Raw genomic sequence first — 26,350 nt, 5'->3', positions numbered from 1 at the left:
CTTTTAATTTTCCTCAGAGAGGGCGTGCAACTTTGACATGAATAAATTATTATATGATCGAAATATTTGTTTTACTTTTAACATGCTGTTTTACTTCAGAATCTTGAATATTTTCAAGAACTATTTCAGTAGTTTCGACAAACATTTCAATCAAAACTGTGCCTAAAAACTTGTGAACCTGGCTTTTAAACTGATAAATATTGCGGCCATCTTTTCTTTGCAGGTCATTAGTTGTTGTAGCTTAATTCGCATAAACAGCGTATAGTCGGTAGCACGAGGATGACATCTTCGTAGGCTGAAGAATGATAGAATTGCTCTATTATTCCACTCAGCTGGGGTTTGATAGAGAGAGCTACATACTATCAAACAAAGAGTACGCTTAAAGTTGAATTTTGCAACAACACTGCGCGCAAATGTTGCAATACTTTTTTGTGCGTGTTCTGCGGAACGCCGGCACAAGTTTTAGGGGCACTGTTAAAAGACTCAAGAATCCTTTGGACTCAGCACAAGCTTCCGAGCATAATGAAAAAATGTACAAAAGTTCCATTTTTAATCGGTGAAAGCCGGCGTCAGTCGTTTAATTTTCGGTTGGGTCGACACGTCATGCATGATAACACACACAAAACTCGTTTCCCGTCATTCCAAGTATTTAATTGCATTTTTAACAGCTCTAAGTTGGCCACAAAGGAAAGAAAAAACAAATAATAATGTTGCAATTAGAAAAAAAGATTAGTCATGTAAATAATAACTGAGTAATTAGTCATGAGTTGGTCTAAGTTCAAGTCACGATTTGTTGTCGGTAGCCATTTTCCAGGAGTTGCAGTTGTATTTCTGTGTTTCTTGTACAGTCGTAGCTGTTCATAAATAGTCTAGTGTTTCTTATCTCAGCTTGCCAGGTGTGGATTTAACCATCAGAAGAAACCTCTTTTTCCAGAATGGTCTTTGTTTTCATCCTTTTGTGGTGTACAAAGACTATTTCAGTCGATGTTCATTGCAATGAACCGAAGAATCAACCATTTCCAGAAGTCCAGTAGCAGAGGCATTCTTGTCCATATTCGTTGTAGGTAGTGTTCCGTGTCTTAACGTGTTTCCGAGGCTCGCTAAGCCATCTAAGAAAGACACGTTTTGCCGTCAAAAAATGAGTTTCTGGTTTGTTTGGAGTTTCAAGTTTCCCAGAGAAGTTGCTCTGGTGTTTTTCCAAAAGTTCGTTAGTAAAAGTTACTATTTACAATATTTGTCGATTACTTCGTTTGTCTTATGGCATTGTTTCTCTTTAACATCAGTTCCGTACTAACAGTCCGCGTAATGCCATAGATGTCCGCTAAATACTATCTCTGTGAACTACAACGCTTGTGGGTTACATCAATGTAGAATATTAAAAGTACAATGGAAGATAACTCGATTCTGAAACGGTAATTATTGGAAAAAACGAGCAAATAAAAATGTTGCCAAAACAAAAACTTACAATCAAGCAAGAAAAAGACATTGTGGTAAAAGTTATCGAACGGTGGCCAACAGTATTCAAATTTTAAGAGATCACAAAGTCCCAAATCTGCACTCGACAGTGCTTGAAAACCAGACCATACGTTGATCTAATCTTCGGACACTTGGGCGAAACTGCTCTCGAATGTCCCAGTCTGGCAGCCATATTGATTGAAATTGACTCGTTCAGTTGCTGGTTCCTCCATCAAAGGGTGGCTGGTGCATCGTTAACGAGGCAAGCTAGTAGCCGCCAGCAAGATCCGCTAGCTAGCCTGCAAACGTGAACATCGAAGATTTGTGCCCCTCTTTGACCTCGCACAAGTACATCGCGGCAGAATGTGATTCGTTAACGGGTGACAGTTGCAAAAAAAAAAAACAGCATGAAAGGACACAGTTTAACAAAGGAATAGTGTAAATGCACGTGTCGCATTTTAAATCACGTTTAACAGCTCAGTCCAGGGACCAACCAGAAACACATGTTTGGCAGCACGCAGGCATCAGACAGCGATGTTAATAAGTGCGTATTACATGTCTAGGTAATGAGAATTTAGATTTTAAATCTTAGCGCAGAAGAATGTCGAGTTAAGCTTTTTTATGAACGTTTTAGATTTATTAAATGTACGGCAATTGCTTCCCAGTGGTTACTTGTTTGGTTTTGAAGCATGTCAAGAAAAAGTACAAATCGGTCCCAGTTCGTAGCGCACGAGTCCAGAATACTGCTCGTGGCAAGATCACGTTGCACATACACATGCAACATTCAGGCGTAATATATTTAAGCTCATTGATGGCAGTTACTGGAAGAAAAAGAAAGAATTTTGTTGCTTGGGATTATGCTTATGATTTTTCCTAGGGAGGACGGCATAAGAAGAATGAGTTTGTTCTTTCTTCTTACGCGGTTATGCTCGTAATTTCTACAGGAATGTACGCTGTTCCTCTCACCATTAAAATCATAACAATTAATTAAAAATTTCTCGTGATGTTAAATGCATTGTTTTTCGCCTTAGGAGCTTAATTTGGGGAAATAGTCCTATTTCAAATCCAGGGGGGTTCAGTGGCACCTTACGTTTTCAAAATATTAAGGTGGCTCTGAACACTTCTGTTGTATCATGACATGTTGATCATAACTCGATAATAATAAATGGGGTTCACCGAGCTCATATTTGAGTTATTAGCACTGAAAGTTAAAATTAAGGATGTTTTTAACAGGTTATACTGTTATACTGAACTTAATCCTCGGACGTACAAGGGGGGTGAATGTCAACCACCTCGAAAATGTTTTCGTAATTTTATATTTTTCCGCTATATATTAATTTTTTTAAATACTAGTTTGTTTGTTTGAAACATATCTTAACATATTTCTCAAAGATATTACCTACTAATATTTGTAAATATATTAGTTGTATTACTACTCTAAATTCGAGTTAAAATAAAGTTTATGTTATGTTATGGAAAGGGGATTTACTTTATGATGCTGAAACTTCCAATGCCTGTTGATATGTCAAATATGTGTCATGATTGCAAGCAGGTTTGACCAAAATTCTTCATCTTTGAAATATTTTTTATTTTATTTTTCCGGTTTGTTTAAAACAGAATTGTACAATTTGTTTATTTTTACATCCCATAAGCGTTCTTCATTGATTTTGTATCAATTTCCGTTGTTTTCTGACCTTTTAACTCCGGCTAGGAAAAATCTGCCGAAAGGTCTACTTTATCTTTATATTTCTCTCAACGGTTGAAATCGTCTTTATCATGGATAGCCGAGACTTGGGAACCGTACAGTAGAATAAGAACAAATAGAAAATCAAAGAGTTTCTTGGTAACATAAAGTGACAGCTTTGGAAAATGCAAAGGGTGACAAGTAGCAAACATGAATTTTATTATTTTGCCTTCAAAGTTTGTTTTGCATTCTCTGAAGTTTCCGTTTGCCGAAAAGTTAATCAGTTCCATTAAGACAACTTTCCATTTTCTTTGGATTGACAAAAAGCAGCCACTTATTGCATTATTCAGCGAGAATGGAAAGTGAGAAACCATGGAATGGACTGTTCAGAATACCAGGCTCTATGGTGTCTCTTTACACAGACCTCCAGGGCCTGGGTGAGGGGGTTTGTTATTTTCAGCTACAGGCGCGGAAGGCCAAACCATAGCTTCCCTTGATACAAGTAACACGGTATCTGCGAAAGGTCAAGTGGTAGTGGGCGTGTACAGGAAAACCACGCACCCAAACAAATATCTCGCCTTCGAGTCACATAGTCCCGCGCAAAGCAAGCGAGCTGTAGTAAAGACTCTAATGGATCGTGCCAGATATCTTCCCTCGACCTCTGAGCGGAAACAGAGCGAAGCACAACAAGTAATCGGTGAACTTAAAATCAACGGATACCCCCAGAGTTTCATCGATCGTTGCCTTATTTCGGCTCAAGAAAACATACAGCCAGAAAACCAAGAAAGTCAAGAGAGTCCAAGGGGTTACACTTCAATCCCTTACATAAAGGGTGTTTCCGAGAGAGTTCAAAGTGTGCTTAGCAGAGAAAACAGGCTCCCGAGCCCCCGTACTCCCCCTCAGGCCCCGCTCTTCCGCTCGCTTCGCTCACGTTCGCCGCTCGCTTTGCTCACGAAAACCCCACTTGGGAGCCTGTTCGCAGGCTAGAATAAGGTAGTAGTCGCGGACAGCTGTAGCACGGAGCAGTTAGTAAGAGTTAGTTCAGTGATGAAGCGGAACCCCGATATTACGTTACTGTACGGTACGGTGTAGATATAGTGAGAAAGAAATTCTATTAGCTATTCATTGTTGCTATAGCCAATTTTCACCAGCCTTGTTCTTTTTAGTTTTAATTGAGGAAAATTTCTTTTTTTAGCGAAAAGCAGTAAGAAGGCATCAGAACATCGAACAACTGCCAAAAACCAGGAATGGAATCAGTTTGTCTTCTTGTCACGCTAGCTGTTACTTTAAATCAATGGCGAATCTCTTTTTATGGTGCATGGCTATAGAAATCTGAACACCTCCACTCCATCGAAATGGTAAGTAAGCGATGATGCTGTCAGTAATACTCTAAAAGAAAGAATTAACTTAAACACCGAATCAAAAAGTACGTATATTTTGTAAATGCAGCTGGCACAAAGATGTTTCTATTGACTTATACCACGATAACCACCTTACCAATGAGAAAATGTTCGAAACTTCCAAAATTCTATATCTCGGTTCAAATGAGCCCGAAGGTTGTTAAAAATGTGCTAACTTATGAAAAGTTGTTCGAAGTTGGTCGCTTGCTAAAAAGTTGCTCAAAATCCCAAAAGTTGCTAACAACATGACGAGCTTAGTCCTCAAAAAAAATTTATGCAAATTAGATCTTAATCCCCTTAGTGGAGAATATTTCTCCATTAAGGGGATTAAGATCGGTAACATAAGATCGTAGTTCGCACGTTGAACTGCCGCAATGTACAGTGAGGTGTCAGTCATAATAGCCGCGGCTTCTCTGTGGAGAAAGAAAAAGCAGATATTAGCCGGATTTGGGTTTTGATGTTCATGTCTTAAAACAGCTCAATAAAATTTCAATCGCGGATTGAAAAAAAAAATAACGCAAGATAAATATTGAACTAACCAACGAAGCCAGAAAGAAAAATTTAGCGCGAGGTTAATATTCTGTCCACAGATAACAAGAGCTCAGTAAAGAACTTAGCTCACTACCCCAGTAAGACAGAATAATTTAGCGCGAGGTTATATTCTGCCCACAGATAACAAGAGCTCAGTAAAGAACTTAGCTCACTACCCCAGTAAGACAGAATAATTTAGCGCGAGGTTATATTCTGCCCACAGATAACAAGAGCTCAGTAAAGAACTCAGCTCACTACCCCAGTAAGACAGAATAATTTAGCGCGAGGTTATATTCTGTCCACAGATAACAAGAGCTCAGTAAAGAACTCAGCTCACTACCCAAGTAAGGCAGAATAATTTAGCGCGAGGTTAATATTCTGCCCACAGATAACAAGAGCTCAGTAAAGAACTCACCACCCAAGTAAGACAGAAAAAAATTAGCGCGAGGTTAGTGGAGCGAAAATTATAAGTCAGCGCGCGATTAGCCAGGTTTAAGCACCGCAAGCTGATTATTATTACAGCGCTTGACATAAGCGACCGTAGTGAAACTGAAAACTCAAGCTCAATTTTATATTCCACAAATAAAAAAAAAATACAACTTACCATTATGCTGCGGTGTTTGTCTTGCTTTGGTCTTGGATGAACGGCGGCGAGCCGCGCTGCTTGCGAATTGCGTTACCTCGTATTTCCCGCCAGAATAAATTAACCCGGCAAACGTGCGTAACCATTAAACGAAAATGCCGAATCTCTTTTCGTTTATTAGACGAAACCCTTGCACAATCTTGCATGGCTTTCCTGTTTCGCATTCACCCATACGAGTTTTGCAGTGTAGCGAGGAACATGTCACAAAAATGCGATAAAAACACTTTTAAAATTGGTAACAATGCTACTCAATTCGTGTCGTGAAGACTACAACAATCGACTCCTTGAAAGCCCCAATCTTCATACATTCAACTTGTTTCCGCGGCAGAAATTACTGTTGATCTCGCTTTTACCGATATTATTTTCGTTGACTCGCTTTTACATTTGTAACTTACCACAGTCCACTTATACTTTCGGCTGTCCGTCGGATATCCAATGTCGTATAGCTGACACAAAAACACCAAAATGCCGACTCAAACTTGACCGTGTTGCTCGGAAAACTTATGAAACATTTATCATCGATTTAAGGTTGCAAACGATGCCGATATCGACAATTTAGCAAATAATATTCTTAGAGAAGATTCACCGGCACGTTTCGAAACCGCGAAAGCAGAAACTGCGTGACACAAGAAACAGATCACGTACACATAACTAGGACCGGTTTCATCTCACATTTCCTGGCATGCGGTGACAAGTTATGTACAAGATTAAAAGACCTCCTGGACAGAATTTTTTTTTGAGGGCTAAGCTCGTCATGTTGCCGAGCACAATTTGGATAGGCCTAGGAGGACAGAGAATGGGGTCATTCCCGAAACGTTTTGCAAAACTAGAAGACAATAAAGTCCTCCTAAGAAAAAAAAATAAAAGTTTTTATAGTACTAGGAGGTGCTCGTGTTTTTGGTCGGAATCTGTTCTCCTGGCCGGGATTAGCTGCGCTCGCAGTTTTCGTTAGCAAAGTTGCCCAGCTGCATGTCATGTATAAAATATTTCGGCGAGCTCCCAAATGCTAGCCCGGCTGCGTTGCAGACGAACTAAACGCCGGACTATACCGAGGTTTAGTTCGACTGCAACGCAGGCTACCAAATACTCGTGCTTGTTTTTTTAGATGGAGAATAACAATCGGAAACCCTTAGGCTGCATAACAAAGATTGGCGAAAACGACCATGACAGTGGTCAAAACGGGCACTGGGAAAAACGAGGGACTGTTTTATTAACTAGCGGTAGATGACAGATATAACCGGATTCACCGTTCGTTTTAAAAGGGAGTGCCATAGTCTGCGAGCAGGTGTTTCTAGTTTGGAGTTTCCTGTTTTATGCACGAAACTCCAAACAAGAAAGTCTGCTCGCTAGGACGACCATAAATATGACAGTTAGAATTATCATTCAACGCTTATTGTAGTCGCGGACAGCTGTAGCACGGCGTAGTTAGCAAGAGATTGTTCGATGATCAATGGAGGGTCACATATGGAGGGTCACATATGCGCAGAAACCCACACGTCCGCAAATATCAGTCACGGTGAGAAGGAAATTCTGTAAGCAATTTCTTGTTGTTTTGGCCCAGATACTCACTAGCCGTGTTATTATTATCTTTAACTCAGGAAATATGTTATTGTATTTTGTTTTGGTAAGTGAAAAGCAGTAACAAGGCAACAGAACATCGATGCGTCAGTAAAACCAGGATATGTTAGTGTCGAACTTCCAGATCAAATTGTCTCAAAACGACGAAGAAGTTTGTCTTTATCAGTAATGGTCTCAGTAACCTTGACCACTGAATCAAAACGGTAATTGCAGTTGAAGGCTGATTCAAAGTTTCGGCCGATCCAAAAAAGTGCTGTTCCCTCGACTAACATCCGAAACCATTGACTGTTTAGCAGTCCATCCCCGCGGGGGCTGGGAAGGGGGCGGGGTAGTCAAACAGGGCCCTGGGAATAACGAGGGACTGTTTTGCAGTGTACTTTCTACTAGCAGTATGTGACAGATTTAACCGGCTCCATCGTTTGTTGGCGGAAGGACGACAGCACCCTGCGAGCAGGCAGTCTAGTTTGGAGTTTCGTGTTTTATGTACGAGACTCCAAACAAGAGTGTCTGCTCGCTAGGTATTACGGTACCATCAATTTGACCGTTAGAATTATTTAATTTACACTAAACTAGCTGAAAACTGGTGCTGTGCTTGGCAATAAATCCTTACACCAGAACTAGGCAGTTATTTGTACTCTAAAGAGAAAATGGCGGGATAAGTTTATTCTTGGAAGGAGAGTCTTGGCAAATCCAAAAAGGTACTTGCTCTTTCGACTGACACCGTTGAAACGAAACCATGGACTGTTTAGCAGTCCAGCCTCTTTGGTGCCTTTTTGCAAAGTCGGGGATAGTGGGTCAAAACGGGCACTGGAAAAAACGGGGGACTGTTTTGCACTGTACTTTCAACGGTAGATGACAGGAAGGAAGAAGGAGTACCGTAGCCTGCGAGCAGGGGTTCTAGTTTGGAGTTTCGTGTTTTATGCACGTAACTCCAAACGAGAAAGTCTGCTCGCTAGGAGGGCCGCCATATGACCGTTAGACACTCACAAGCCAGAACGCACTTGCAATTAGTAGTCGCGGACAGCTGTTTACCTCTGTTTCGACCTGTTCGTGTCTTATTACGCCGGCATAGTTAGCAATAGCTAGTACACTAAGTTGGTTGTCAACTGGGGGTTGATAAAGGTAAATTAACCGCTATAGTGAATTTTGAAAAGTTGACGTTTCGAGCGTTAGCCCAATGTTGGATCACAATAGCTAGAGTACAGTTATGTGGCAGGACTCCGATATTATTTGATCTTGTCGGGATACAGTGGACTTTTTCAAATTCAATTTTTTGACGAACCTTTGAGAAATGTTCTTCTTTTTCGTCAAAAAGCGCCTTACAGGCTCTTCGGTGTCGCTTGGTGACTCTTCATCATTATCCTTTATGCCAATGATTTTGATGTTGCTACGTCGGCTATAACTCTTTTGTTTTAGTAGGCGTCTTTTTAGTTCGATGTGTAGAGATTTTAGCCAGATGTTGACATGACAGTCTCTTGTAGTTCCAATGATGATTGCTGTCTTCTCTAGCGACATGTTCGTCGGTTTGCCTTGACCTTTTTAGTCGTCTTCTATCCGAGAGGGATGAACGCGATTCGTCTGCGCTCATTCAAGCGCGCTTTTAAGCAGGCAAAAACGGAGTGACGAAGACTACGTCCGCTGCTTCTCGTCCCAGTCTCCTACTATGACAGATTCAAATAGAATTATCATTCAATTCAGGAAGGAGAACCATAGCCTGCGAACAGGCGTTTCTAGTTTGGCAGAGTTTCGTGTTTTATGCACGAAACTCCAAACTAGAAAGTCTGCTCACAAGGAGAACCATCAATATGACCGTTAGACTAATCATTCAACACACCGATATACACAGAGTAACGCCTATTGAACTAGTAGTCACGGACAGCTGTAGCAAGGCGTTGTTAGCAATAGCTAGTACAGTTATGAGGCAGGACTCCGATATGCACGAAACTCCAAACAAGAAAGTCTGCTCACTAGGAGAACCATCAATATGACCGTTAGACTTATCATTTAACCACACCGACACGCACAAAGTAACGCGTTTGCAATTAGTAGTCGCGGGCAGCTGTTTAGACCTGTTCGTGTCTTATTAGCACGGCATAGTTAAAAATAGCTAGTACACTAAGTTAGTCGTCAACATTCGTGCTGCGCTCATCTAAGCGCGCTTTTAAGCAGGCAAAAGTGGAGCGACGAAAACTACGTCTACAGCGTCGCGACCCAGTCTCCCACTATGACAGATTCAAATGGATCCATCATTTGTTTCAGGAAGGAGTACCCTAGCTCCTGAGCAGGTGTTTCTGGTTTTTGTGAAGTTTCGTGTTTTATGCACGAAACTTCAAACTAGAAAGTCTGCTCACTAGGAAAACCATCAATATGACTGTTAGACTAATCATTCAACACACCGATAGACACAGGGTAACGCCTATTGAACAAGTAGTCACGGACAACTTTAGTAAGGCTTTAGTTAAGGTTTGATCCAGGAAATATGCTATTTTTTCGTTAGTAAAAGCAGAAAGAAGACAACAAAACATTCATCCGCTATCAAGTAGCAAATGCAGCAAATTTCTCATCCTTGGTGTAGAGCTTTAGAACTCTGTAGTATACTTTCTACTAGCAGTAGATAACAGATTCAACCACATTTATCGGCGTTCGTTGAGGAGTACCGCAGCCTGCAGCAGGGAGTCTGGTTTGGAGTTTCAGTGTTTTATGTACTAAACTCCAAACTTGATTTCCTTTTAAATCGCTTTTTATCTTAGCTTTTATATTTAATTATAATATATATCTTAGTTTTTAATCATTTTTAACAATTTTCATAATTTTTAGCATTAGAAGATTGTAGAGTTTGCTTTTAATTTTTAAGTTTTTATTGGACAATTTTTATGTTTTGAGGACCCTCCCGAAAACCACTTATAGTGATTGGAGGCCTTCTCATTAAATATTTTTATGTTATTAATATTATTATTATTATTAATAATATATTATTATTATTATTATTATTATTATTTATATTAAAAACTGAATTTCTTTAGACCCTTTCTAAGTAAAGTACAGCATTTTAAAAACAATTCGGACCGTCGATGCGTGGTTATTACATGTGATCACTCGTGTGACCGAATTGGGTTCCACTCAGTACTATTACCAATACTTGATTATCTTGGGATTATCTGAACTAGGGCTTCCGCTAATTCCTTTCACAGCTATACTGTAAAAAAGGGCCTTAGGGTTAGGGTTAGGTTTAGGGTTTAGAGTTTAAGGTTAGGGTTTAGGGTTTAATGTTAGGGTTAGGGTTAGGGTTTAGGGTTTATGTTTTATGGTTAGGGTTTAGGTTAAGGTTAGTGTCGTGAATCGTTTTGTTAAGGGTTTCTTGGCAGTCCAATTGGAGTAACAGAGAAATTTTTTGTTGGAATATCTTCTCGTGGATTTCCCTGGGGTTTTCGTCAACAACGTATTTAAGTATCTTATCGTTCATGAAAACTTTCGGTGGGCTCACGAATTCCATTGACGTTTTTCAATGATTTATATATAACACCCTTTTCCCTTTTTTTTTTTAAAAAAGGGGGGCGGGGGGGGGGGGGGAGGGAAAAAAAAAAAATATATAATAAGAGGGGAAAAAAAAAAAAAAATTTTTTTGGGGGAAGAAGAGACCACCACCACCGAAGAAAAAAAATAGAATTCAAATATTTTATAAAATAAAATAAAAAAAAAAAAAAAAAATTCAAAAAAAACAAAACCAAAACAATAATTAACATTAAAACCGGTTTTCAATAATTGAGAATAACAATCGAAAACTTTAGGCTGTTTTCCAAAGTTGAGGAAAATGGAAACTCGAGCCAGGGATGGGAGTTAGAACGGGCACTTAATAGGAATAACGAGAGACTTTTGATGCAGTGTACATTTTACTAGCGGTGGATGACAGATTCAAAATGATTCATCTTTCTTTGGAGGAAGGAAGACCACAGCCTGCTAGCAGGGAATCAGGTTTGGAGTTCCAATGTTTTATGCATTGAACCCTAAAAAGTAAAAACTCTGCTCGTACATGACCGTTACGCTTATCATTATTTTTATCGTGAGTACCGGTTTTCAATGATTGGAGAATAACAATAGGAAAACCTTAGCCTGTTTATCAAAGTTGAGGCAAAAGATAAGTCGAAACAGGGATTGGAGTCAAAACGGGCACTAATTGGGAATAACGAGAGACTTTTGATGCAGTGTACTTTTGGTGGATGACATATTCAAAAGACTTCATCTCTCGTTGGAGGAAGAAGACCACAGCCTGCGAGCGGGGAATCAGGTTTGGAGTTCCAGTGTTTTATGCACTAAACTGTAAACCTAAAAACTCTGCTAGCATATTACCATTGCAGTTATCATCCAACACACCGACATATGCAGATTAAGGCCTATTCAACTAGTAGTCGCGGACAGCAGTAGCGAATTGATCGTCTCGATAGACAGTTTTAAAGTGCGAATCAGTTTGACTTCTTGTCACGCTAGCTGTTACTTTGGATCAATAACAAATCTCTCATTTTGGTGCATTTTCGCATGACTATAAAAATCTAAACACCTGCACTCCCATCAAATAACAAATAAGTGATCATGATGTTGTGTGTTGTTTGAAGGGGAGGGTTCAGGTTGTCTGTAGCTTATAATAGTCCTTGAATCCGTAATCACCTATTTAAAACATCCACCTATTTGTCAGGGTTGCAGTTGAAATCTGATTTAAAACTTAGTCTGTTGTACTGTTGATTCTAGTAGCGGTAGATGGCAAATTCAACCGGATTCTTCGGTGTTCGTACGTTGGAGGAAGGAGGACCACAGCCTGCAGCAGGGAATATGGTTTGGAGTTCCGGTCTTTTATGGACTTAACCCCAAACTATGTTTCCTGCTCGCTAGAATGACTATCAATAAGACCGTTAGACCACTGTTAGACTTATCATTCAACACAACCACATACACAGAGTAACGCCTTTTGACCTAGTGGTCGCAGAAGTTGTTGTAGCAATGTGTAGTAGGCGTAGGTTATAGCTAGTACGGTTATGAGGCAGGAGTCCGCTATTCCTCAAATATCCGATACAGTACGGTATAGTGAGTAGGAAATTGAGTGATTCATTCCTTGTTGCTATGGCCAAGATCCACAGCCTTGGTGTTATAAGCTTTCATTTTAGAAATATGTTGTTATATGTTCTTAATTGCTCTTTCGTTAATGAAAGCAGAAAGAAGACAAAAGAACATCAATCAACTAGCAAGACCAGGATTTGCTCGTATTGATCGTCTCTATCAAACTGTTGTAGCAAATGTAGCAAACCTCACATTATTCGTACATGGCTATAAAAATCTGCAGTGTACTTTGTATAAGTGGTGGATGACAGATAAAACTGGATTTATCGGCGTTCGTTGTAGGAAGGAGGACCGCAACCTGCAGCAGGAGAATATGGTTTGGAGTTTCAGTGTTTTATGCACTAAACTCCAAACTATTCTTCCTGCTTGCTAGAAGGACCATAAATATTTCCGTTGGACATATCATTCAACACAACCACAAACGCAGAGTAAAGCCTATTGAACTAATTTTCGCGGACAGCGACACAAGCACAAGCGCAAGCATAACAGCTCTTATATTTACCGTGAGAACGGTTTCGACGCAAGCATAAGCACAAGCGCAAGCACAATGATCAAATTTTGTTCTTTCTTGTGCTTGCGCTTGTGCTTGCGTTCGTGTGAAAACGAGAGACCGCATAAGCACAATGAAATTGTTTCAGCTTGCTGTGTCTAAGCCAATTAAAGCACTCCAGACTCCCCGCGTCTGAGCATTTCGAAAAAGGGGCGGAGGCCGCGGTTGATTTTAACAAAAGGTTTCCAAGGTTGTTCGGAAGAGTGTAGGGAATTCATTGACAAAAACGAAAAGGCACAAACGTGGGATCGAGTAGCGAAAGGAATGGAGATGACTTCTTAGCTATAACCCCAAATGCTTCGTTTTCCGCTTTTTTTTTGTAGTCGCTTTCGCTTTCGTCGTCACATGAGTAGAAGAGATAACAACACTCGATACCTGAGAGCTTCGGCCGCCTTGTTTCCCGAGAAAACGGAGTCGAGAACGAGCCCTCTAACTAATGAACATCGTGTTCTTATGCTTGTACCTACGTTCATGTGGACGTTCGTTTTAGCTTGGCACAAACTACTTATGCTTGCGAGTGTGCTTGCGCTTGCGCTTGTGTTTGCATCGCTATTGATTACCAGGCTTCAGCAATAGCTAGTATAGTTATGAGTCAGTAATCCAATATGGTGTAGTTAGAAGGTGTAGTGAGAAGGTAATCAGTGAGCCATTGCTTGTCGCTATGGCCAAGATTCACCAGCCTTGCTGTGAAGAGCTTTGATTCAGTAAACGTTTTTCTGTTTTTCTAGTGAAAAGCAGAAAAAAGGACAACAGAACATCCATCCGCTAACAAGAACAAGATTGATCGTCCCGATCAAACTACTTGAATGCAAATCTCTCATTTTTGGTTCATGGCTATAGAAATCTGAACACCTCCACTCAATCGGGATGGTAAGTAACCAGTGGCGTTGTATAATGTTGTATAAAAGGGAGTAGTTCAGTTTCTGTATAGCTAATAATAGTCCTTGAATCCGTAACTACTATTTCTAAACGTCCACATACTTGTTTCAATTGCAGTTGAATTCTGATTTAAAACTGGTGACCGTGTTTGCGTTTCCTGTGGTAAACTGAAGATAAGCGTCAAACTATAGTCGTGCAACATGGTGCCGCAGAATTTCAAAACAGAATTCAACTGCAGTTGAGACAAGCAAATACGCACCAATCAATCTTCACATCAACCTCGTTCCCAGGGTCTCCCTCTCCCCGCCCCCAAAAGCGAGAGAAGAGACACACGTGACCAGGGACGCCTAACCAGGGTCTCTCTTCTTTCGCTCTTGGGGTCGGGGAGAGAGAGACCGTGGGAACGAGGTTGTCTACACACCAGTACGAAGTAAACGGTTACTGAACAGTTTTCAGCCAATTTTAAAATATTGTTCAAGCTAATTTATAAATAAATGTAACGTCGATCGCAATTTTTCGATGATTGGAAAATAACAATCGAAAACCCTAAGATCCCTTCGGCTCTTTCTCAAAGTTAGGAACAATGGCGGGGATGGGAGTCACAACGGGCACTGAGAAAAACGAGGGTGACTGTTGATGCAGTGTACTTTTTGCTAGCAGTAGGATGATAGATTAAATCGGAGTTATCAGTGTTCGTTGAAGGAAGAAGGACCAAAACCTGCGACAGGGAATCTGGTTTGGAGGTCCAGTGTTTTATTCACTGAACTCCAAACCATATTTTCTGTTCGCTAGAAAGATAATCGATATCAGTGTTAGAGTTATCATTCAACACAACGAAAAAACGAAAGAATGTTGATGTGGTGTACTTTTAGAAGAGGTAGATGACAGATTCAATCGGATTTATTGATGTTCGTTGGAGGAAGATGGACCACAGCCTACGGCAGGAATTTTTGCTAGTTAGCGATAGCTAGTACAGTTAGGAGTCAGGACTCCGATATTCCACAAATGTAGTACAGCTCGGCTATGGTCAAGATCCAGAGCCTTGTTGTTAACATTATATTTTTTTCGTTTGAAAAGCATAAAGAAGACAACAACGTCCATCCGCTAGCAAGACCAGAATTTGATCGTGTTGATCGTCTCTATCAAACTGTTGTAGCAAATGAAGAATATCTCTCATTACTCGTGCATGGGTATAGAAATTTGCAGTGTACTTTCTATTAGCGGTAGATGACAGATTTAAGCGGATTTACTGGCGTTCGTTGGAGGAAGAAGGACCACAGCCTGCGGCAGGGAATCTGGCTTGGAGTTCCAGGGTTTTATGCACTGAACTCCAAACCTGACTTCTTGTTCGCTAGGAGGGACCATCAATATGACCGTTAGAGTTATCATTCAAAAGACAGAGTAACTTAACTGGTGGTCGCAGACAGCTGCAGCAAGGCGTAGTTAGCAATAGCTAGTGCAGTTGTGAGGCAGGACTACGATATTCCACAAATATAGTACAGTTGCTATGTCCAGAGCCCTGCTGTTCTCATATATTCTCCCGTCAGTGGAAAGCAGAAAGAAGAAAACAATACGTCCATCCGCTAGCAAGACCAGGATTTGGTCTTGTTGATCGCCTCTATCAAACTGTTGTAGCAAATGCAGAAAATCTCTCATTATTCGTGCATGGGTATAGAAATCTACAGTGTACTTCCTATTAGTGGTAGATGACAGATTCAAAAGGATTTACTGACGTTCGTTGAAAGAAGGAGGACCACAGTCTGCGGCAGGGAATCTTCTTTGGAGTTCAAGTGATTTATTTACTGAACTCCAAACCTGATTTCCTGTTTGCTATAGGAGAGACCATCAATATGACCGTTAGACTGATCATTCAACACAACAACATACGCAGAGTATCTGCATGAACTAGTGGTCGTGGACAGCTGTAGCAAGGCGTAGTTAGCAATAGCTAGTACAGTTGTGAGGTAGGACTCCGATATTCCACTAATATCCCCCCCAAATCTCGGTACGGTAAAGCGAGAAGGAAATTCAATGAGTCTACCACTTGTTTTTATGGCGAAGATTGTTGATGCAGCTCCCTTTTAAGTAGCAGTAGATGATAGATTCAACCAGAATCATCTTTCGTTGGAGGAAGAAGGACCACAGCCTGCGAGTAGGGAATTAGGTTTGGAGTTCCAGTGATTTATTCACTGGACTCCAAACCTGATTTCCTGTTTGCTATAGAAGAGACCATCAATGGCCGTTAGACTTATCGTTCAACACAGCGACATACGCAGAGTAATTGAACTAGTGGTTGTGGACAGCTGTAGTCAGGCGTAGTTAGCAATAGTCCAGTACAGTAAGGAGTCAGGACTTCGATATTCCACAAATATCAGTCTCGGTACGGTAAAGTGAGAAGGAAATTCAGTGAGTTACCACTTGTTTTTATGGCGAAGATCCACAGCCTCACTGTTATTTCGTCAATGGAAAGTATAGAAAGAAGACAATATAACAATGAATCGTCGCCCCTAACTTAGCTTGAATCCAGTTGATGTGTAGAATTGAGAAAAATGACAGGGATGGGAGTCAAAACTGGTACTGCATGGGGAAAAAATAGACACTGTTAAGACAGTGTAATTTCTACTTGCGGTAGATCACATATTCAACCGGATTTATCAGCGTTCATTACTTCTAGAAGAAGGAGGACCACAGCCTACGGCAGGTAATCTGGTTTGGAGTGTCAGTGTTTTGTTCACTGAACTCCAAACCAGATTACCTGTTCGCTAGAAAGATAATAAATATAGCCGTTAGAGTCATCATTCATCACAACGAGAAAAACGAGAGACTGTTGATGTAGCGTCCTTTTAAGTAGCAGTAGATGACAGATTCAACCGGATTCATCTTTCGTTGGAGGAAGAAGGACCACAGCCTGCGAGTAGGGAATTAGGTTTGGAGTTCCAGTGATTTATTCACTGGACTCCAAACATGATTTTCTGTTTGCTATAGGAGAGACCATCAATGGCCGTTAGACTTATCATTTAACACAACGACATACGCAGAGTAACTGAACTAGTGGTTGTGGACAGCTGTAGCCATCGGATTTAGAAAAAAAAATAATTCTAAGCTCTAGAGAGCATATTCAACCGGATTTGTCGGTGTTAGTTGCTTGTAGAAGAAGTTGGACCACAGCCTGCGGCAGGTTATCTGGTTTGGAGTTTTAGTGTTTTGTGCACTGAACTCCAAACCATATTCCCTGTTCGCTAGAAAGATAATCAATATGGCCGTTAGAGTCATCATTTATCACAACGAGAAAAACGAGAGACTGTTGATGTAGCGTCCTTTTAAGTAGCAGTAGATGACAGATTCAACCAGATTGATCTTTCGTTGGAGGAAGAAGGACCACAGCCTGCGAGTAGGGAATTAGGTTTGGAGTTCCAGTGATTTATTCACTGGACTCCAAACCTGATTTCCTGTTTGCTATAGAAGAGACCACGAACTTATCAGTTCAACACAGCGACATACGCAGAGTAATTGAACTAGTGGTCGTGGACAGCTGTAGCAAGGCGTAGTTAGCAATATCCAGTACAGTTAGTAGTCAGGACTCCAATATTCCACAAATGTAGTACAGCTGCTATGGTCAAGGGTCCAGGGCCCTGTTGTTATTACCGTATTTATTCGATTAAGCGCCCTGGGCGCTTATTAAAATTTTTGGACCTTGAGGGTGGGTGCTTATTGAGGCTGGGCGCTTATTAAATTTTCACCACTTTTAGCAAGTAGAACGTTTATTTTTCAAGAAAACAATGTACAATAACTAGACGTGAAGGTGTACGAAAGCTGAATTGTAAATGTTCATTGAAAGTTTCAGTAAAAAAAAAACTAAAAAAAACTTGGTCTTCGGGATAGTCTCTTAGTAGTACTTTGTCAATTTTAATCTCAACTTCAACAATTATCAAAATTCCTCTTGTGCCCTCATTTTAGGGGGTGGGGAGGGGGTGGGGGTGGGCGCTTATTCGAGGCTGGGCGCTTACTAACTTTTCCTACCTACAGGTTGGGCGCTTATTCGAGGTGGGCGCTTACTAACTTTTCCTACCTACAGGTTGGGCGCTTATTCGAGGTGGGTGCTTTTTCGAGGTTGGGCGCTTAATCGGAAAAATACGCGTACGGTATATGCTTACTCGTCAGTGGAAAGAAGAAAGAAGACAACAACGTCTATCCGATAGCAAGACCAGGATTTGATCCTGTTGATCGTCTCTATCAAACTGTTGTAGCAAATGTAGCAAATCTCGCATTATCGGTGCAGTGCTACAGAAATCTGCAGTGTACTTTCTACTTGCGGTAGATGACAGTTTGAACCGGATTTATCAGCGTTCGTTGGAGGAAGGAGAAGCACAGTCTGCTTCAGGGAATTGGTTTGGAGTTTCAGTGTTTTATGCACTTAACTCCAAACTATTCTTCCTGTTCGCTAGAAGGACCATAAATATGACTGTTAGACTTATCATTCAACACAACCACAAACACAGAGTGAAGCCTATTGAACTAATAGAGCGTTTGCACTCACGTGACCAGCAGCCATATTGGTTTACTAAAACAAAAGATTATTTTTGCATTAAAATAGAGTTTAATTCCCGGAGGAATGGCTTCGTACACCAGCATTGGCGCCATTTCTTTGTTTTAGAACACCAATATGGCTGCCGTGACGTCATATGAAAACGCTCTGTTGTAGCGGACAGGCTTTGGAAAAAAATTAAAAAAAAAAAAAAAAAAAAAAAAAAAAAAAAAAAAAAAAACAAAAAAAAAAAAGTGACCCTTTATATAACATCACAAAGTGTCCTCATTGATTAAAGATCTGCGAAAGACCATGATTCTGTTAAATATGATGAAGTAAAACAAAACGACATCTCAGTCGAATATGAAGTGCTAATTAAACAGTACTTGCTTTCACTCCTGGATATGCGTATACGTTATTCATTATTGTTAGCAGCTTTATCCTGGAAGTCGTTATTGTTAATATTAACATGAATTTACTGTAAATAAAATGAAAGAAATATAATATGATGTGTGTATATGATCTAATAAATCGTTATGAGCCCACGACTTTTCTAATGTTAGATCAAATGAGATGTCATTTTTATGTTGACAAAAGTAAGTTGACTCTTTAATGCCAATCTTATCCACATAATTTCTGTATGGGAATTTGTGGTCATATATTCTCTTGATGCAAACACCCTGTTTGCCTTAGCCTTTTGATAGGACTGTTTGCATTGAGCTCAGTTAGCCTTCCAGATAGCTACTAACCGAAGCCAGAACGACCCCCCCCCCCCCCCCCCCGCAGCCTCCTACACAGGCCGTTATTTATTAGAGAGAGAAGGTTGCGTGACGAGCCAAAAGAAGGCTACCCTTCATCTTGGTCTCTCAGAGCTTTTGTCCTCTTTCCACAATGTTCAAGATGGTGGTTCCATGATTAGTCTTCCCCGGCTGCGAAGCGAACGATTGGAAAAAAATGAACGTCCAACTTATTTATAGTCCCTGACAAAAGGAATACAGATTATTTTGGGGGCGCTATTTTTTTGTAACATGCTAAAAGAACATATTTTAATTCTCGGTATCGGACTAGAAATAGCTTTCAATGGAGGCTAATTCAGCCGAATGTCATTTGGATTTAAAAAGATTCCCAGCATTAGCCTCCAAGGGCTGGAAGCTAGTTTCAGCCCAATGTATGTAACGGGATTACGAATACGGTCTTGACAGAATGCATTATTTGGCGAAGCAAAAAGAAACAAGCAGTGACAAAATCCTGATCCGAGGCCACCAATTTAAGCAATTGGGGAAAAAAGGCTTAAAAATTCAGGGCTTCAAAAGGATGTAAACCCGTAACCTCTGTGATACCGGTGCGATGCTTTACCATCTGAGCCATTAAGCCACGCATTGGAAGCCAGGTCATTTTTGAGGATTCTACCCTTCCCAGGAAGGATTTATTTATATTAATATATAGGCTAGGCATTTAGCGATAGTTGGATAAATCCAGGCGCAACAAACAATCCACATCGTGACGTCACGACATTGGAGTGCATGTTCAGTTGCGGTTGCTCCAGGTTTAAACTCTCTTCCGGATGTGTGTGAACGAAAAGTAAACTAAGCATGCGGCAGTGGTAAAGTTTAGCTTTCAAAGCAATGAAAGCCAATTATAGCTTGCGCTGTATTCTATAAGGAAGGTGTCTCTGTTCTGTAGGAAGTATTTGTGGTCTTTGAGATTTTAGCCTGCAGAACAGGCAGTTAAGCGAGCCAGAGCGTGGAGCAAAAAACGCGCTAGCCCTCCCGCTTCGCGTTCGTGTTCTCGTTCGGAGCTCTTCACCACTAAATTGCCTCTTCTGCAGTCTAACAAGACTGAAACTTGGAAGATCTTAACGAGCTAAGGGACAATCTAAAATCAAGTTTTCATTCTAATTTAGTACTTTTACTTGTAATTGTATTGTTCAGTGCCAAACGAAGTGATCATGAGTGTCTCCCGTCGCTGGGATTTCGTACACCCACAAAGCGTTCGGCTGTACAGCTCTGAGCCTTTGCACGAATTACGTGCCTTTGTTTAATTAGTCACAACAGCGTGCTAAAGCGGGTTGTAAAATGCCGCTATGTAAAACGTAATGGTACAAAAAAGAACATTTTTGCATGGTACAAGGACGAATTCTTTTGTTTCCTCGTAAAAGTTTCGCAAATTCAAAGATGACTACGAAGTGGAGTTTGAAAAAAATCACATATTGACCGATTTAGCAATTACATTCCTCAAGATTGTGTCCAATGCTCGATGAGGTTGCTCTTAATATTTTAGCCTCCAGATCTTCGTTCGCATTTCAGTCACGTTTGCAATCATAGCTCACCCTAGTAGGAGAAAGGCAAAAATAAAATACTTTAATTCTTTTGTGTAGATTAAGGTGCGACAGGTTTTGGTGATGCTTTATAGGAAGCTAGTCCCAGTGTTTCCACCTGATCAACCAACGGTTTGAGTTGATCTTATTCAAGAGACTCACCAGAAAGTTGCGAAACCAAGTGCCGTTTTCAGAGAATATTCGTTTAGCTAATCAGAAAATAACATGAGTCCTAGCGAATTCACCGAAAGTTATCGGGGTCCTGTCATCACTATCGACTATTCCTTGGAACACTTAGAACAAAATTAACCAGTCAAAATGTCAATTTAGAACAACGCATGGCGACTATTTTAGTTAATAAACCAGCAAAATTGAAGAATACAAACGATAGTTCTACAACAAAATTTGAAAACGCAACAAAGTTTCTGAAGTTGCGGATCTATCGAGTAACTTTATATTTTTTATTGGTTAGTTTGGTTCCTAAATTTTGAGCAGTTTTCAGCGGTTTTGGTTTGGCAGTCAAAAAACGAGTTTAATCATACTTTGACACCAAGGATGGGATCTCTAGAGTATATACAGTATAGTGGAGCCGATAGTAAAACTGACTTTTTGGCTTCAGTTGGTTACAAAATTTGTTCTAGATTCTTTTACGCCAGTGGTCTATTTTCGAAAAAGATAGCCATCCATGTTTTTTCAATTAACGTTTAAATTGAGCGGCCGCATTGGCAGTTTAAAACACTTGTCACTTCAGTCATGTTCCCTCGAGCTTGCAGGCTAGCTCAGTACGTACGTAATTGCCCGCAAAGGGTTGTTCCATTTGGGTGACTGGTAACGTGGACGCAAACATCAACAAACGGTTAAATGAAGCAATCATTCACATTTCGGTTTCATTCCCATTTGTTCTTCCAGTGATTGCGCACTTTTTTCAACCGGCTAGCACATTTTCAACACTTCGCCAAAGCAGTAGGGCGTGCTACTGACAACATATTAACGCACGCGTGATTTGCTGCCAAGACAGGCATCAAACGGTACAGTCGAACCTCTCCTACCCTTACGGACTCCTGGCCTTGCAGACACCTCTATAATACGGACTCCGACACCTTCCTATTACGGGCAGTTAACCTAGTCTAACAGAGACAAAAATTCATATAATCTCTACCTCTGTAATACAGACACTTCCTCCATAACACGGTCCCTTTTCCCAGTCCCTTTAGCCTCCGTTTTAAAGGGGTTCGACTGTTAATGGATCAGATTGGTGGTTTAACATTAGCCCCCGACCCCCCTTCCATAGCTAATAGATCATGTCGTTTATGAGCAAGAAAACAAGAAAAAAAGGTAACGTAACGCTTTTGAAGATTGCTCATCCAGATTGCGTGATTTAGTTCATCTCGAGCGCGCAACGGCAGGCAGCAAAAAGATAACATGTCTGGCCATAATCGATAAGCCAGAAAAGCTAGACAAAAGTGATATAATCTCTACCTTTCTAAATTAGACAATTTCGGGTGTTTTAAACGTTTCAGAGCAAGCTTTTGTTCTTTTGAAACGCTATTATTTTCCTTCTATAATCTATAAGACTCATCTTAACCAAAATGATATCGACCTCTAACATCTCCTTACCAAACCATGTCACGATACACCATCAAAATGGTTACGATCAACAAAATGCACGCGGCAGAGGGCTGCACGTGTACTTGTCGCACGTTTTTAGCAGTCAAACGAAGTGCAGTAACACGTGCAGGCAAATGACACGTGCAGCCGAATGATTTTTTAGCTGTTTTGATGTGTCTAGTTTTTGTCATTGGCCGTTTTTATACTAGAGACGAGTTACCCGTCAAGACGAGCTTCGACAAAAATTATGTTGCTCGTCTGGTTATGCATCTCTAGTATAAAGACGGGCACAAGACGCGTTACCCGTCAAGACGAGCTACTTTTTGAAATGCGTCTTGAAAGACGGATAACGAAAGGAAGCTCGTCTAGACGCGTAACGCGTCTTGTGCCCGTCTTTATACTAGAGACGCATAACCAGACGAGCAACAAATTTTTTTGCCGAAGCTCGTCTAGACGGGTAACTCGTCTCTAGTATAAAAACGGCCATTGACAAAACCCGACAGAAACCTTTTGCTATTTCTTGCATGAAATCGCTTTTAAGAGAGGTCAAAGATGAGCACAAGTCTTTGATGGTGATTTGTTGTGACTGCGTATCTTTGGATCTCTTCGCAGCCTGTTGCTAGTCTGAGCCGTCAGGCAGGAAAGCTTCTCGTTTAGCATCGATGGGACTGGTGAAATTAATATTTTGCAAAATAAATGGATCATTTGTTAAACGCCTACGCACTGGTCAAAGATGGAGTCGAACTGATATAATCAAGATGCTGGTTTGTTTTTGCAACGATATCCAGGATCCGTTCTAACTACTTGACTAATGAACACAACGGCGTTGTTATTGTAAAATGACTTTTTTCAGAAAATATCCGAAGATAAATGTCCCTTTTGTTTGCATGATTTTACATTTCTTTTGCGGAACAATTTGATTAGAATAGTCTCAGTCTAGAATTATACTGTTCTAGTTTATTTTCGCCCTCCTAAAAAGTTCTTCAGTGCATGTTATGTTGTCGACTTCAGTGAAATTGCCATTTTTGGTCGTTAATTTCCTAAGATTGGAACGATCAGTGTAGCGAAAGAAAGCCTCAACTTATTGACAGAAGTTTTAACCTCGTAACACATACAGGACAGAGTAGAGCACGCAGGAAAGCGTTTAAAAAGCGACTTTCTTAAGTTGGAGATACTGCCGTCGGCGCCTAAAAATTTATGAACCCGCCGTGATGAAACGCAACGTTATTTCTTCAGATGGCTTGGCAAGGTTCAGAAATTCCGAGAAAAATCCTTCATTTACTAGCTACACTGTCGAATGTAGATGAAACTGACAAGGAATTGCTAAAGTGCATCGTCCAACGTCTCAGTGTAATTTTCCTCCATTTAATAGACCATTTTCATAAACTTTGAGGTTACAAAAGCCATTCAGACTTGAAGGAAGGTCGATGAAGGGCGACTATAAACTGTAAGCCGGGTAGCGAGGATGGACCATGCGAAACGACTGAGTGGAGTGCTAACTCGAGAAGTGTTCAGCTTCTGATATATGGCAACATTTAACCAACTCAAACTGCAAAGACACTGGAAGATTTCATCATCGACTGACTGCCTTCTTTAAACATCTATGACTGCGTTTAAAAGAACCTAAACACAGAACTACAGGCAACTCTGAAAGTGACATACAGTAAAAACCCGCGTATAAGAACCTAACATTTAAGAACCTGTTAGGCTAAAATTTCATTTTTAAGCACCCTTCACATAAGAACCATTTTAGGCTAAAATTCTACAACAGGTTCTTATTTTCAAAAAAGAAAAAATAATCTACTCAAAAATATAGAATTAAAAAATCTTCTCAAAAATATATTTATAACACAGTCTGTACACATTATAGTTACAGCATAGTTCTCAAGATTTATTGGGAATTATAGTGAAGGTTACAGTATAGTTTTGATTTTAACGGAATCAGATTAAAATAGATGAAAGATGTTTTTTTTTCTCCTTGGAGATAACAGATGGTTTTGTTACGAGGCGTTTAGCACGCTCGTAAAGACACCTAACAATACCGCGTTTGACTGATTGAGGGTGATGTGAATCATACTCTAAGTATTGATCAGTGTGCGTGGGCTTCCTGTATACGCTGGTGGTGAGGCGGCCGGTTATACGATTCTCCAAATTATTACGAATTTACATTTATTACCTACTGTACCCTATAACAGGTTGTATTTGGTGGAAAGCTCGTTCTTTCTGAACCCTTGGCAGGATTCTAGTGTAGTATCTAAATGTGCATGGCATAGAGGAGCCCTCACTGATGAAGCTTGTTAGGAATAAATAGATTCAAACTCAATCTAACAGACAAACATATCGTTCAATATTTTTTCGAAACTCACGATTAATTTTCCAACTTTCAAAACTCGCACGAAAGTTCAAATGGGTGCAAGAACTTAATTGACTCGCGCGCTCGTGCATCAATTCAAGAAAACTCTTTTCTTTCGGGATTGAATGGATTATTACTGCGGAAACATTAGAAATTTCTGAGACAGATTTGTAAATCTCAAAGCTAAACAAACGAAGTTTCCTTTCGAAAACAAAAAAGCAATTAGCAGTAACTAAGACTCTTCTTCCTTTTGTAGTTGCAACAGAGATTCTTAGTTTGTTTGCGCGGCGGTGACCCAAGCTGACCTCGGAGTGCAAAGCAGCGAACTATATTTTAAAGATTTCTCGGAAAGACGTAAGCTGTTAATGCTAGGATGTAGCTCAGGTTGGCTGACAGTTCACTGAAAGCTCGCAGGTTAAAAAAGTGACAATTTACGGATAAAAAAATAAGCTTATTACTCAAAATGACACATGATCGTTTCACATCATTCCAAGTTTTGTTATTGTATTTTCTGTACATCTCAAAACTGGCCAAAAATAAACGAAAAATAATTACTGTTCTTGTTTTAAAAGAGAAACGAACAGTCAAAGTCGTTTGCTAAAATTGATGCCGGTAGAGAGTTGTCTCACAATGGCACAATTTGTTGTACAGTAAAAACCCGCGTATAAGAACCTAGGTTTTTTCAAGTTAGCCTAAACAGGTTCTTATATAAATGGTATTTAGTGTAAAATTAGGCTTACTGGGTTCTTAATTAGGTTCTTAACTTTTGTTCAAGAAATAAACCCCCCCAAACCCCCCTATGTAGAATTTGTAAATGATCTGCTCTTTAATGTCCAATAACAGTATTCTTGAAGGCTTTGGTAAGCAAAATACTATACTGTTCTTGTATCTAATGGTTATCCTTTTTCTTTCTTGCAGAAGATCACCAAGACCAGAAAACCGAGCATCAATGCTGAACCCGCGACCGAGTTTAAATCCACTGCGGTTTTGCCCCTACGTCAAAGGTCTTACCGAACAACTTCGCCGCTGCCTACAACAACAAGGCGTGCTGGCTGTTTTCAAGTCGGAAACCACACTACGGCCACACCTAGTACGGCCGAAAGACGCTGTTGATTCCACTAAGCAAGATGGCGTTGTTTACAGGATTCCCTGTGAATGTGGCAAAAGTTTACATCGGTGAGACGGGGAGACCTATGCAAGACAGGATCAAAGAGCACGACCGGGACATCCGACTCGTCCGTACCAAGACCTCCGCCGTTGCAGAACACACCAACAACACCGGACACTACCTATACCCGCTTTGGAATGAGGAAGAAGACGAAGTTTATTGATCGCGACCCACACTGGTACAAACGCAGGGTCAAAGAGGCAATTCACATAAGTAATAATAATAATAATAAAAATAATAATAATAATAATAATAATAATAATAATAATAATAATAATAATAATTTAATAATAATACTTTATTATCGTGTCAAACTGCAGTTGCTGAGGGGAAAAGTCCCCTCTACTAATTGTGGACACCTAACCTGCCTAACTAAAAACGTAATTAATATATATAAAATAGAAAATATTTATATACATTTAAAAAAAAACCTAATTACAACTATTAACTAAGCTAAAAAACAACACTGTACAAATATATTAAAATTTTGTTTCTTTAACTATATTAAAATATAAAAATTAAAATTATGTTAAAAATAAAAATTATGTCA

The 26,350-nt window shown here is 40.1% G+C and overlaps 1 protein-coding gene and 1 long non-coding RNA gene across 2 annotated transcripts in view; one reads left to right on the top strand and one right to left on the bottom strand.

Annotated features, from left to right (window-relative positions):
• The window catches only part of LOC144665726 (uncharacterized), a 121,880-nt gene that overhangs the window by 64,859 nt on the left and 30,671 nt on the right, over nt 1–26,350 (bottom strand). The window lies entirely within an intron of this gene.
• On the top strand, nt 12,611–18,534 carry LOC144666060 (uncharacterized). Its single transcript, XR_013573109.1, has 3 exons — nt 12,611–13,820; nt 15,377–16,162; nt 17,392–18,534. It is a non-coding gene; the product is annotated as an uncharacterized LOC144666060 (long non-coding RNA).

The sequence above is a fragment of the Oculina patagonica genome, chromosome 9 (assembly GCF_052425735.1).
Source record: "Oculina patagonica isolate OP01 chromosome 9, crgOcupat, whole genome shotgun sequence".
NCBI classification, from domain to species: Eukaryota; Metazoa; Cnidaria; class Anthozoa; order Scleractinia; family Oculinidae; genus Oculina; species Oculina patagonica.
The sequence above is the reverse complement of the archived record's forward strand: the minus strand, read 5'-3'. Positions and strand labels throughout refer to the sequence as shown.